At 42.2% G+C, this 13869-nt stretch overlaps 1 protein-coding gene across 3 annotated transcripts in view; it reads right to left on the bottom strand.

Moving 5' to 3' along the window:
* PDZK1 (PDZ domain containing 1) overlaps positions 1-13869 on the bottom strand; it is a 52637-nt gene extending 38768 nt beyond the window's left edge. Inside the window, exon 1 of one of the 3 annotated variants that reach the window (XM_088835665.1) lies at positions 13515-13869. The gene's annotated coding sequence lies outside the window, so the exon portion shown is untranslated. Of the gene's footprint in view, positions 1-10526; positions 10954-13514 lie in introns of those variants that run through there. The other 2 variants (XM_055401627.2, XM_088835666.1) reach the window with 2 other exon arrangements.

The raw sequence follows: 13869 nt of genomic DNA, 5'->3' as shown, positions 1-13869 counted from the left end.
TTTGCGACCCTATGGAATATAGTCCGCCAGGCCCCTCTGTCCATGGAATTCTCCAGGCAAGAATACTGGAGTGGGTTGCCATTTCTTTCTCCAGGGGATCTTCCTGACCTAGGGATAGAACCCCGGTCTCCTGAATTGCAGGCAGATTCATTACCACTGAGCTACCAGGGACGCCGTATCCCCCATAAGCCTTCATTCTTCTGGGAGTCAATGGATCCCTTCATTCCTTCAGGTGGTCTGCCTTTGCCATGACTTCAATACTTCTTGCCCTGGATCCCAGCCTGTCAACATCCCTCTTAAAATCAAAGGCCTAAAGGGGAAACTTGGAGGTGAGGGAATTAGTTCTTTATCTCGAGTGTGGGTTTTGTCTATAATGACCAAGCAAATTATACACTTACAAGTGGATTGTGTTGCAATGAGATAATTCTTTAATTTTTAAAGTAGCCAAAGCCAGCAGAATTATTCTTGAAATTTCTATAATTTTTTAAAAAATTGGATGATTAAAAGAAAAGGCAACTTCACAGTGCAGTTTACCCTCGGTCTGTATTCAGAGACTTCTCAGACTTACTCTTCACCCCAGGCCAGATGGGATAGATAGCAATAGCCCGGAAACTAGAAATAGAAGAGGCCATGATATACAGAGACACTATTGGTTCAAAATTAAATAGAAATGAGCAATTGTTTGTTTTAATGACAAAACTCTTCCCTACTGTTTTGTGGAACTGAATGAGATTTGCCCTCACTAAAATTTGGATTTTAAAAAATCTCATGGCAATAAGTGGCTGTAATCTGGTTAATGCAAAGCAGAGTAGGTCTTTTTGCTGATTATTTAAATCAATTACTTAGATCTAGACATTAAAGACGAGGGAAAATTACATTGTCTATTGTGTGTGCCTGGTAAGCCTTTATATCTATTATTCTGTTAAACCTCAGCATGATCTTATGAGACAATATCCCCATTTTACAGACAAGAAGCCTTTAAATCCATCTAGTTAATTATCCTATCAGATCTCCTGGCTCAGAAGGCTTGCAGAGCCTGTCTGTCTCCTTAGGTAGAATTGTTTTTCCTCTACAATAAGGCCTCCCACTATCCAGGGAATGTGCTCTCCTTCCCTAGAGGTACTCAAGAAGAGGCTGACGATAACCTGTGTCATGTTACACAAAGAAGTCTTGCATTGTTAGGGTATTGGAGTAGGTGATTTCTTGGGTTGCTTCCAACTCTAAGATTCTGTGAGCCTAAATGCTGTGGGTCCTGCCCATGAAGATGTAGTAGAATCCTGCCCTGGTGTGTGTAGGGGCAAGAGTTATGAGCATGGAATTTGGCATCAAACAGATGCTGAATTGAATCTTAAATCTGCCATTAACAGTTTTATATTTTTTATTGTGAGCTTAAGTTTGCCTGGGCTTTATCTGTGGAACACCTGGCAGCTTGGAGGGTGGAGGGTTTTCCGTTTTGTTTTTGTCAAGCAGATCTTCTCCATACACAAAGAATGGTGAAGAAAGACACGAAAAACTTTGGGTCCGTTTATGTTGGTTGCTTGCTGCAGTGCTTCTAGATTGTGCAAATAATGAACGCCAGTCACAGCACCAGCGACTCCTGAAAGCAGATCCATGACCAGGAGCTTGCAAGAGAAGATTCTTTTTCTTCTCAGAGTCCAGGCCAAGACAGATGGTTTCCTTCTTATTCCTGATCCATTTTACCCTGTTCTGTTTTTTCCATAAACCTATCTCCTTTTATCATGTTTATATAATGTTTATTAATTATATTCTGTCCCTTCCCCACCAGAATATTATCTCCCCAGGGATAGAGATTTGTAATTGTTTTGTCACTGTATTCCAAGAGCCTAGAATATAAGTCTAGCTTATCGCAAACTTTCCAAAAATGAATGAGTGAGTGAAGAAATGAATCTCCTTTTGCCAACAGGATTGGTTTTTACCCCACCCTTTCACTGAGATTGTGGCCTTCTGAGATTCTGGGCTCCAAGCAGGGTCTCAGTTCCTAGGTCTTAACTCCTGTCCCAAAGTGACCCTGGGAAAACAGACTACTTGCTTACTGGTTTTCAGCTTTCTCCTCACTTTCTTCCACTTCACTTTCTCTTCACTTCTGGACCTTAGCAATTTCTTTCCTTTTTTCCAAGTTCAACTATCTAGTTGAAAACAATTTTTTTAATATACTTTACCCAGTATTTCCATGAACTTTTTAGAGAAAGGGATTTCAGATTTTCTAGTCTGTCATGTTTCCAGAAATGATTCTATCATTTAGCATTACTTTGCCTCTCAAAACGTCAGCTTTAGACAATGCTGCAAACATACAATAATCAAAACAGTGTCATATTGGCACAAAAACAGATATATGGATCAAAGGAACCGGTTAGAAAGCCCAGAAATAACCCACACACTGATGGTCAATTAGTCTTCAACAAAGGAGACAAGACTATACAATGGAGAAAAGACAGTCTGTTCAGCAAGTGGTGTTTGGAAAGCCAGGCAGCTGAATCAATGAAGTTAGAACACTACTTCACACCATACACAAAAATAAACTCAAAATGGCTTGAAGACTGCAATATAAGATATGATATCATAAAACTCCTGGAAGACAACATAGCAAAATATTCCTGGACATAAATCATAGCAATGTTTTCTCAGGTCAATCTCCCATGGCAAAAGAAATAAAAGTAAAAATAAACAAATAGGACCTAATCAAACTTATAAACTTTTGCATAGCAAAGGAAACCATAAACAAAGTGAAAAAACAACCTATCAACTGGGAGAAAATAATTGCAAAGAATGCAAACAACAAGGGCTTAATCTTCAAAATATACAAACAGCTTCTATAGCTCAATAAAAAAAGCGGGGGGTGAAAGACCTAAATAGACATTTCTCCAAAGAAGACATAAAGATAGCTAAAAAGCACATGAAAAAATGCTCAACATTACTAATTATTAGAGAAATGCAAATCAAAACTACAATGAGGTTTCACCTCATACTAATCAGAATGCCCATCATCAAAAAGTCTACAACTGATAAAAGCTGAAGAGGGTGTGGCGAATAGGGAACCCTCCTACACTGTTGGGAGGAATGTAAATTGGTACAGCCACTATGGAGAACATTATGAAGGTTCCTTGAAAAACTAAAAATAGGACTTCCCTGGTACTTCAGTGGTTAGGAATCTGCCTGCCAATGCAGGGGACATGGGTTTGATCTCTGGTCCAGGAAGATTCCACATGCCACGGGGTAAATGAGTCCATGCTCTAGAGCCCATGTGCCACAACCACGGAAGCCCATACTCTGCAGCAAGAGAAGCCACCACAGTGAGAAACCCACGCACCACAATCAGCGAGTAGCCACCTTCCGCCACAACTAGAGAAAGCTTACAAGCGACAATGAGGACTCAGTGCTGCCAGAAAGAAACTGAAAACACAGTTACCATATGATCCAGCAATCCCACTCTTGGGCATTGACTCCGGAAAAGACAAAAATCTCTAATTAAAAAAGATGCATACAACTCCCCCCCAAAAAAAGATATATATACCCCAATATTCATAGCTTCACTACTTACAATAGCCAAGACATGAAAGCAACCTAAATATCCATCAACAGATAATGGAGAAAGATGTAGTACATATATCCAATAGAATATTACTCAGTCATAAAGTAAAAATGAAATAATGCCACGTGCAGCAACAAGGATGGACCTAGAGATTATCATCCTAAGTGAAGTAAGTCAGACAAATACAAATATCGTATATGACTTGTATATGAAATCTAAAAAAAATGATGCAGATGAAATTATTTACAAAACAGAAACAGACCCTCAGACATAGAAAACAAACTTATAGTTACCAAAAGGGAAAGGGGGGAAGGATAAATTAAGAGGTGGGGAGTACACTGCTGCTGCTGCTGCTAAGTCGCTTCAGTCATGTCCGACTCTGTGCGATCCCATAGACAGCAGCCGACCAGGCTCTGCCGTCTCTGGGATTCTCCAGGCAAGAACACTGGAGTACACTACTATATATAAAATTAACAAGGTCCTACTGAATAGCACAAGGAATTATAATCAGTATTTTCTAATAACCTATAAGGAAAAAGAATGTGAAAATTATATATGTATAATTACATAGAGATAGATATATATATAACTGAATCACTGTATACAAGAAACTAACACAACACTGTAAATCATCTATACTTCAATTCTTAAAAATTCATTTTAAAAAAACTCCAGTTTTTTCTTCTATGAAGTACAGATAATAACAACCTTAGAGTATTTCTTGGAGAATTAAAAAGACATTTGTAGATCACCCAGCACCTGATGAACCCTCAATAGAAAATAACATTATTGTGGTTTTTGCAAGAACAAAACCTCTTAATTTGTGGGCACATGTTGTACAACCAAGCTCATGGAAATAAACGGGCTAGAAGTACACAGTGGGCAACTCTGTTCGGGAGTTCAGAATGTTTGGGGCATCATGGATGGCATTTTTGCCCACACAACACAGCATTTTGTGCAAGTGGTCAGGAACAGAAAACTAAAAAGACATCCCAATGCTTTCCATTTTTTTCCCTATCATGTCACATGGAGAAATTGGTAACAGTTGCATAGCTCATCACTAGGGTAAACAGATGAGGCTTTTTAAGACTGGAGTGACCTGCCTAGGGCCAACTGTCCCAAGCTGTGCCCAGACTCCCCAGAGGGTGAGGGGATCAATATTTGAGTATGTTTGTAGAAAACTAGAAAACATCATTGAGGGCTTCCCTGGTGGGTCAGTGGTAAAGACTCTGCCTGCCTATGTAGGAAACATAGGTTGGACCCCTGATCTGGGAAGATCGCACATGGCACAGAGCAACTAAGCCCATGTGCCACAATTGTTGAGCCTACGCTCTAGAGCCCAGGAACTGCAACAACTGAGCCCACATGCCACAGCTACTGAAGCCCACACCCCCTAGAACCTGTGCTCTGCAACACGAGAAGCCACCACAGTGAGAAGTCTGTGCACCACAACTAGAGTAGCCCTGCACTCTGCAAACGAGAAAAGCCCAGGCAGTACTGAAGACCCGGCACAGCCAAAAAATAAAGAAAAGCATCTTAAAAAATCATTGAGAGCAACTACATAAAATTAAGCAAATGAAGATTTTACCATATCCATTGATTGAAACTTCAGCACTAAGATAGTTCTCCAAACTCATCTACAGATTACTGTATTTCTAATCAAATTTCCAGAGACATTACTTTGCCAACCAAGGTCCTTCTAGTCAAGGCTATGGTTTTTCCCGTGGTCATGTATGGATGTGAGAGTTGGACTATGAAGAAGGCTGATCGCCGAAGAATTGATGCTTTTGAACTGTGGTGTTGGAGAAGACTCTTGAGCGTCCCTTGGACTGCAAGGAGATCCAACCAGTTCATTCTAAAGTAGATCAATCCTGGGTGTTCATTGGACGGACTGATGCTAAAACTGAAACTGCAATACTTTGGCCACCTCATGTGACGAGTTGACTCACTGGAAAAGACTCTGATGCTGGGAAAGGTTGGGGGCGGGAGGAGAAGGGGACGACAGAGAATGAGATGGCTGGATGGCATCACCGACTCTATGGACATGAGTTTGGGTGAACTCCGGGAGTTGGTGATGGACAGGGAGGCCTGGCGTGCTGTAATTCATGGGGTCGCAGAGAGTAGGACGCGACTGAACTGAACTGAATCAAATTTCCCACAGGGATTGTTTGGTTATATGTTTGTTTTTCAGTGAAACTCGACAAGCTGATTCTGAAAAATAAGGAAGGAGTTGTTCTCCTGGGTAGCAAGATACTAGAGAGACAATAATTACTACAATACGGCAGTCACAAGGTAAACTGTAACACTGGTGCAGACTAAAAAGCCCCCAAACAGGCCCATACAAATAGAAGCAATATGACAAAAACAGAGGAAAAGGCAGGTCTTTCTTCAATAAATTGCTCTGGTGTACTTCTTTTGGGTCTGGTTTATTTCATTCATTCAATATGATATTTGTGAGATTCATCCATGTCGTTGTGTAGTTGTAGTTCATTTGTCTTCATCCTGGGATTCTGTTATGTAACGTCCAAACAGCAGTCAGAACTTGGAGTGATGCCTGCTCAGGTGGCAACGCAGTATCCACAATGGGAAGGGATCTGTATCTTGGCATTGGCATACTTCAAGAATCTTGGCTCTCTCCACCTCAATTGTTTTTATTGTGTTAAAAGTATACACAACATAAAATTTAACACTTTAACCATTTTTTAGTGTCAGAAGCATTATGTACTTTCACATTGTTGTGCAACAATCACCACCATCCATTTCCAGAACCTCTTTATCTTCACAAACTGAAACTACACGTCTGTTAAACAGCTGTCCATTGTCATCCCCTGGGGCTCTGGCCAACTACCATTCTACTCTTTGTCTTTATGAGTTTGACTATTCTAGGTACCTTGTACAAGTGGAATCACATGGTATTTGTCTTTTTGTGACTGGCCTATTTCACTTAGCAAATATCTTCAAGGTTTATCCATGTTTAGCATGTATTAGAATTTTCCTTTTCAAGACTGAATAATATTCCATTGTGTGTATGCTGCTGCTGCTGCTGCTAAGTCGCTTCAGTCGTGTCCGATTCCATGCGACCCCATAGATGGCAGCCCACCAGGCTCTGCCGTCCCTGGGATTCTCCAGGCAAGAACATGGGAGTGGGTTGCCATTTCCTTCTCCAATGTGTGAAAGCGAAAAGTGAAAGTGAAGTTGCTCAGTCATGTCCGACTAGTAGTGACCCCATGGACTGCAGCCCACCAGGCTCCTCCGTCCATGCGATTTTCTAGGCAAGAGTGGAGTGGCTTGCCATTGCCTTCTCCGTATTTTATGTATTCATTCACTCAGTGTTGAGTGGATTACTTTTGGCTATTGTGAATAATGCTGCTATGAGCATGAATGTACAGACATCTGTTCGAGTTCCTACTTTCAGTGCTTTTGAGTATATACCCAGAAGTGTAATTGCTGGATTATATGGCAATTTTATGTTTAATTTTTTGAGGAACTGCCATACTGTGTTTCCACAGCAGCTGCTCTATCTGCATTATCATCAACAATGCACAAAACTTCCAATTTCTCTGTATCTTCACCGACACCTGATATTTTCTGTACTTTTTAAAAAAATAGTCATCCTAATGGGTGTGAAATGACATCTCATTATGGTTTTGATCTGTATTTTCTGAAAGATTAGAAATGTGCTTATTAAATTTTTGTATATCTTCTTTGGAGAAATGTGTTTTCAAGTCCTTTGCCCATTTTCTAATCAGATTGCTTGATTTTCTGTTATTGAGTTGTACCAATTCAATTTTTTTACTATGCAAAAAGACTCAAAGAGATGAAGTGACTTAGCCAAGTCACTTAACCCCAAGTTCAGAGCAGAGACATGGATAAAAAACTTGTGATTTTAGGGATACAAAGATGGTTTAATACCTACATATCAATCAGTGTGATAAAATGCATTAACAAAAGGAAGGATAAAAATCACATGATCATCTCAATTGACACAGAAAAAACGTTTGACGAAATTCAACATCCATTCATTTTACAGTCTCATCAAAGTTGGTATAGAGGGACTATCAGTTCAGTTCAGTCACTCAGTCGTGTCCGACTCTCCGCGACCCCATGAATCACAGCATGCCAGGCCTCCCTGTCCATCACCAACTCCCGAAGTTTACTCAAACTCATGTCCACTGAATCGGTGATGCCATCCAGCCGTCTCATTCTCTGTCGTCCCCTTCTCCTCCCGCCCCCAATCCCTCCCAGCATCAGAGTCTTTTCCAGTGAGTCAACTCTTCGCATGAGGTGGCCAAAGTATTGGAGTTTCAGCTTTAGCATCAGTCCTTCCAATGAACACCCAGGATTGATCTCCTTTAGAATGGACTGGTTGGATCTATATCTCAACATAATAAAGGACGTTTATGACAGACCCACAACTAACATCATACTGAATGGTGAAAAGCTGAAAGCCCTTCCTCTAAGATCAGGAATAAGACAAGGATGCTCACTCTCACCACTTCTATTTAACATAGTATTGGAAGTCCTAGCTACAGCAATCAGAAAAGAAAAAGAAATAAAAGGCATCCAAATTAGAAGGGAAGAAGTAGAATTCACTATTTGCAGATGACTTAGATAATACTTTGACAATACTTTGGCTACCTGATATGAAGAGCGAACTCACTGGAAAAGACCCTGATGCTGGGAAAGATTGAGGGCAGGAGGAGAAGGCGGTGACAGAGGATGAGACATTTGGATGGCATCATCGACTCAATGGATGTCAGTTTGAGCAAACTCCAGGAGATAGTGAAGGACAGGGAAACCTGGCGTGCTGCAGTCCATGGGGTTGCAAAGAATGGTTCATGACTGAGAGACTGAACAACGATGACCACAAATGACACTAAAAACCCTAAAGTCTTCACAGAAAGTTGTTAGAACCAATAAATGAATTGAGTAAAGTTGCAGGATACAAGGTAAATATATAGAAATTTGCTATTTTTCTATACACTAATAATGAACTATCTGAAAGAGAAAGTAAGAAAACAATCTTATTCAAAATTGCATCAAAAAGAATAAAGATATGGAATCAACTTAAGTATCAAAGTGATACAGTCATATATATATATATTCAGTTCAGTTATGAATTAACAAAAGCAGTTCCTGTCTTTTGATGGGGTTGCTCATGGTTTATAACATAAATGGCATTATTTTGAGAGAGGAATAACTTAGGTATGTTATTGGGTTTTTTTTCTTTTTGCAGCTTGAGGCAGTTGTAAACTTAATGTAGCTTTTTACAACTGTGTATTCTATAGTATTTTTTTATTTGGTGAAATTTTAACTGTTAATGTTTTTGGCATTGTGCTTTGTATTTTAATAAAACTGAAAAAAAAAAGTATCCATCAACAGATGAACAAAGGAAGAAAATGTGGTATATAAAATGGAATCCTAGCCAGAAAAATGAATGAAATTCTGCCATTTGCAACAGTGCAGATGGACCTAGAGAGCATTATGCTTAGTGGAATAAGTCAGACAGAGAGAGACAAATTGTGTGTGTTATCACTTATATGTGGAATCTAAAAATTAAAACAAACAAATAAATAAAACAGAAGCAGACTCACAGATGTAGAAACAAACTAGTGGTTGCAGGTGGGAGAGGACGGGGGGAGGGGCAAGATAGGGTATGGGGTTAAAAGTTTAAAAGTACTATGTATTAAATAAGTAAGCAATAAGAATATATTGTACAGCATAGGGAAATAAAGCCATTATTTTGCAATAACTTTAAATGGCATATAATCTATAAACATTGAATCACTATGTTGTATACCTGAAACTAATATTGCAAATCAACTATAGTTCAATAAAAAATAAACCCAAGGCCAATATCCTTCTACTACACCAGTCTGCCTGGCTTAGTACAAGATTCTAGCCTCCACCCTTTACATTTCAGATATATCCCTGATATATTCATATTTTTACCCCAACTTCAGATCTGATTATCCTTGTCTTTTTAGTAGCTCATTAACTTACCCAGAGCCTGATATTTTAAGCTCCAGCGGTTTTCTGCCCCTGACTGAGTCAATGTTTATGACAATCTCCTCTGTTACTCCCTAGATTACTCTGGCCTCATCCAACACCTGAAGAAGCATTCTGTTTAGTCTGCATACCTTTGGAGGAATTTATTAGGCCAGGGTCCAGATACAGAATTGAGATAAATGTTTTACAGCAGTACCAGGCGATGGGCAGGAAGAAGGGCAAAGTCATGGTCCTCAGCTGGTTCACACACTGTGGCTCCACGTGATTGCTGAGTTAAACTTTCTAGTGTTTTTTCAGCAACCAGGTAACAGGTCAAGGCAGGTCTGAGGACCCCTAGAGAGCTGTGACTTATTAATACTTGCAAGCTGGCTACAAAGGATACTTTAGTAGCTATTCCCTCCCTCTTCCTTTTCCCAGCTGAGGGGTCAGAATACACAGTACTTTTCCACTGGTGGGGGCGGGGGCGGGAAACTGAGGTGCAGAGCAAGAACAGGCCATGTCCTCAGTTCCTGAATGTATCAAAGTCTGGGCACTCTTGGAATACCGATTAGGGTCTATCCTTACCTCTTTCTGAAAGACACAGAAATGGAGGATCAATGGTCCTTGGGAAGTTTCCAGCTTCTCAGGGGCTCCAAAGGGACAAGCTTAGGGACAGGTAAACAAGGAAAGTGCCAGAGACTTCAAGGCCACAGCCTCAGCCTGACTCCAGCCCTCACAGGGAGACTGAGGACCATCCCATTCAGGAGTGAAAGGCCAGTGAGAGAGAATCAAGACAAGGAACAGATTAATGGACCCAAGTCTGGCATGATTTAAAGGACACCCCTGCCTCAAAGCACTGCCTCCTTCAGGATGGCCTCAGGACTTCTTGACACTCTAGTTAAGAGAACCAGCCAATTCATGTGCATGCTATTTTCCCCATTGCTTAGAATTTTAACACGCCAGAAACACACACACACACAATACTCACCTTCATTATCCACTGAAGAAAGTACCTCTTCTCAGAAGCCCCAGTCAGATTAAAGATGATCCCAGCTGATATGCCATAAGGTGGTATACAGCCTCTATGCCCCCCGCTACAGGAGTGCTGAAATCCTACCCTCAGCAGTGGATCTCTTGCTAAACAGTATCTTTTTCCTTTCCCCTAGATCAGCCTGGAAATATTCCGGAGGACCAAATGTTAAGTCCCTGATTCAAAGATTTGGGCATCAGGAGGCCTGGGATTCCTAGGGGCTGTAGGAAGGCTGAAGAAGTGCAGATGTCACAAAATACAGGAGGCTAGTTTCCTCGACTCCTTTGGCCAAAGACAGAGCTTGCCAGGAGCCTTACAACAGAGCTCAGGACTGGAACTCACACCTGCCACTTGCGGGGCAGCTGTCAAGAGACCATAAGCAGAGAAAGATGGGGATCTGCAGCTTCAAAGCCATGTGCTATGTGACTTAGCTGTCTAATAGGCAGTGAACTGCAGAAAGCAGCCGTCTTCCTGTTTGCTCACATGGCACAGTGTGGCTTTGTGGTGGCAGTGAGGGGGCACCCCAGCCCAAAAGACACACGGAGCTGTGACTGCAGCCATTTCTGCCACCAGGCTGCTGTATCCTGAAAAAACCTGGTATATCACCATATGGATCAGCATGTGGAGCAGGTGGCAGTGTTCAGGCTGCCGAGCCAGCAGTTCTGCAGGAGGGAGGCCTAGCTGCAAAGGAACTGGTGTCCTCTGTGACCAGGAAGAGGTCAGACACTCTCCTGAACACCACTGACTTGGGCAGATTTTTTCTGCCTTCAGTTTAAAACTTGAGGTCATTATTCCCAGTAAGCCATTCACTACATACTGGAAATTAGGATTGAAACTGTGAGACGCATTGCTCTCAGAGCCTTCCTTGTCACCCTAATACCTACACCCCTGAAGCTGCCACGCCATCCCCATAAAACACAGCCCTGACTCTCTCATGCTGTTACCAAGGACTCTGGGCAAGAGGCCAGTAGAGACAGAGGCAGGGGGTGGGGATTGAAATGCCTACACAGCTTTGCTCTAAATGCCCTCTGGCCCTGAAGTTTGGTTTCCTTCCAGAAAACTATTGGCTGTACCAAAGGGGTCAGTTCACCCTTCCCCAGGGGAGACACTGGGTCTCCCACCAGGCCCATGGAGCCGGGAGAGGCAGAGGCCAAGACAGAGAAAAGAAGTAGAGAAAGGCTTCTCTGTCAGCCTTTGAAATGCTTCTTCACATGGCCTGTTGCCCAGGTTGCTCTCACAGCAGTCACAAAGCAAATGTAAGCCCCAGGCCAGATCCAAGATCAGAGTGATCTCCCCAACCAACACCCCACACACAGTAAGAGCCCCATGTGGAGGCAGCCAGGGGAGCTTCAAGGGGAAATGTGACAGGATAACAAATTTTTCCTTATGTGCAGATGTGGCCTCAGGCATTTCACTGCCTAAAAGTCTGATGGGGTCAAGTGAAATGTGGAAATTAGCCACAAAAGCTAAAGTGATCTTTGGCGGCAGTGAGTATGCTAGGCTCCAACTACACTGAGGCTGGTGGCAGGTCTGAGCCCCATGCACACTACACAGGGGGACTTTACAAACCAGACTCTGTTTGCAGGAGAGTAACAAAAATGAAGGAAATATTGACATTGTGCCACAAGGAATAGGTGAAGAAACTAAGGATATTTATCCCAGAAAGCAGAAATGTTCGCTAAAATGATTAACCTTCTTCAGCGATTTGATGAGATCCCACATAGAGAAGGGTTTCCCTGGTGGTTCAGACAGTAAAGAATCCACCTGCAATGTGGGAGACCTGGGTTCAATCCCTGGGTTGGGAAGATACCCTGGAGAAGGATGGCAATCCACTCCAGTATTCTTGCCTGGAGAATTCCCCCTGGAGAATCCCAATGTAGCCTGGTGGGCTACAGTCTATCGGGTCACAAAGAGTCAGACATGACTGAGAGACTAAGCACACACACACATGGAGAAGGAAATCCGGGTAATGCTAAAACTCAACATTTATTGAGTACTTACTATGTGCCAAAAAAACAAGCTAATTATTTTATATACACTTGCTCATTTAATCTAAACACCTTATTTAGATATTTTAGAAACATATTATTTCCATTCTACAGATCAGGAAAATTCAGAAAAGCTGAGAGACTTGCCCAAGGTCACATACCTAGTGGGAGAGTAAGGAGATGAGCCCAGGCCTGTGACTCAACCACCATCCACAGATATGTTCTGTGTGGCGCTCTCAGCAGAATTAGGAGCAATGGTTGAGTGGAAGTAAAAGGAAGGTAGTTCTGAAGGCAACAGGAGGGAAAATTTTCAAACAACTGGAGGGTTCAACAAAGAATACTGGGTGGGTGCTGTGAGTGGTCATGAGCCACACACAACTAGAGATGAAAGCCGAGGATTCAAGAAGTATTAAATAACACAGTTGTCAAGAATTACAGCAAAAACAGCACCTTAGAAGCCCAGATCTTTGGACCCCACCGCAACACTACCGAATCAGAAACTCTGTGGCTGGGCCCAGACATGTGTGTTTTACCAAACCATCCAGGTGATTCTGATACACACTCAATTTTGAGAACCACTGACAAGGAAGTTTCTACACCCTGCCAGGGACTGGACTAGATGACTAGGTTCGTCCCTTACATCTCACAGTTCTACAGACGTGAGATACAAGTATGATTTAACAACTAACCAGATTTTCTTTTAACATGGAGCACTTTACAGTAATTTCTTGGAAACAATATATCAGCCGTTAAATTGTGTGATTGGACTCAGGAACCTCAGACACGTGAAGGCTGACAAGATAAATATCTGGGAGACTGTGGGCAATGGGGCTGCCCCTCCAGCCAGCAAGCAACCTACGTTCTAGCCACTTCAGCCACTTCACTGGTTTCCAAACAAGCCCCGAGTATCCCCACTCCTTGTTCATTCCTATTGTTCTTCTATCTGAAAAGCACTTACCTTTTGAAATTGTCTCTTCTTTAAAAGCTCAATTCAAATGTTGATGAAAGTGCCCAACAGTATCTGGTGCACGGCTTAGTCTCTCTTCTTGCTTTCCTTCCTGGGTGTCCTCTCACTTCTGGGAGACTTGCAGCACCTGGTGCAGTCGGTCGGCTTTGGCTCACAGGGGTGGGGCCTCAGCAGAGCGTGTACTCCTCAGAGGAGGCCGGCACTCAGGCACGTCAACCCCCCAGTGCCTACCATACAATGATGCTCAGTGGGGAGGGATCAGAAGCAGCATCTTAGGAAAATGATTTAGGCAACTATTTACAAGAGGCACAGATGCCACCTCACTGTGAGAAAGAAGCCCTCTATG

This window comes from Moschus berezovskii, chromosome 4 (assembly GCF_049115385.1).
Source record: "Moschus berezovskii isolate FMDL1 chromosome 4, NW_MosBer_1.0, whole genome shotgun sequence".
NCBI classification, from domain to species: domain Eukaryota; kingdom Metazoa; phylum Chordata; class Mammalia; order Artiodactyla; family Moschidae; genus Moschus; species Moschus berezovskii.
Note: the sequence above shows the minus strand (reverse complement) of the source record. Positions and strands in the feature narration are given on the sequence as shown.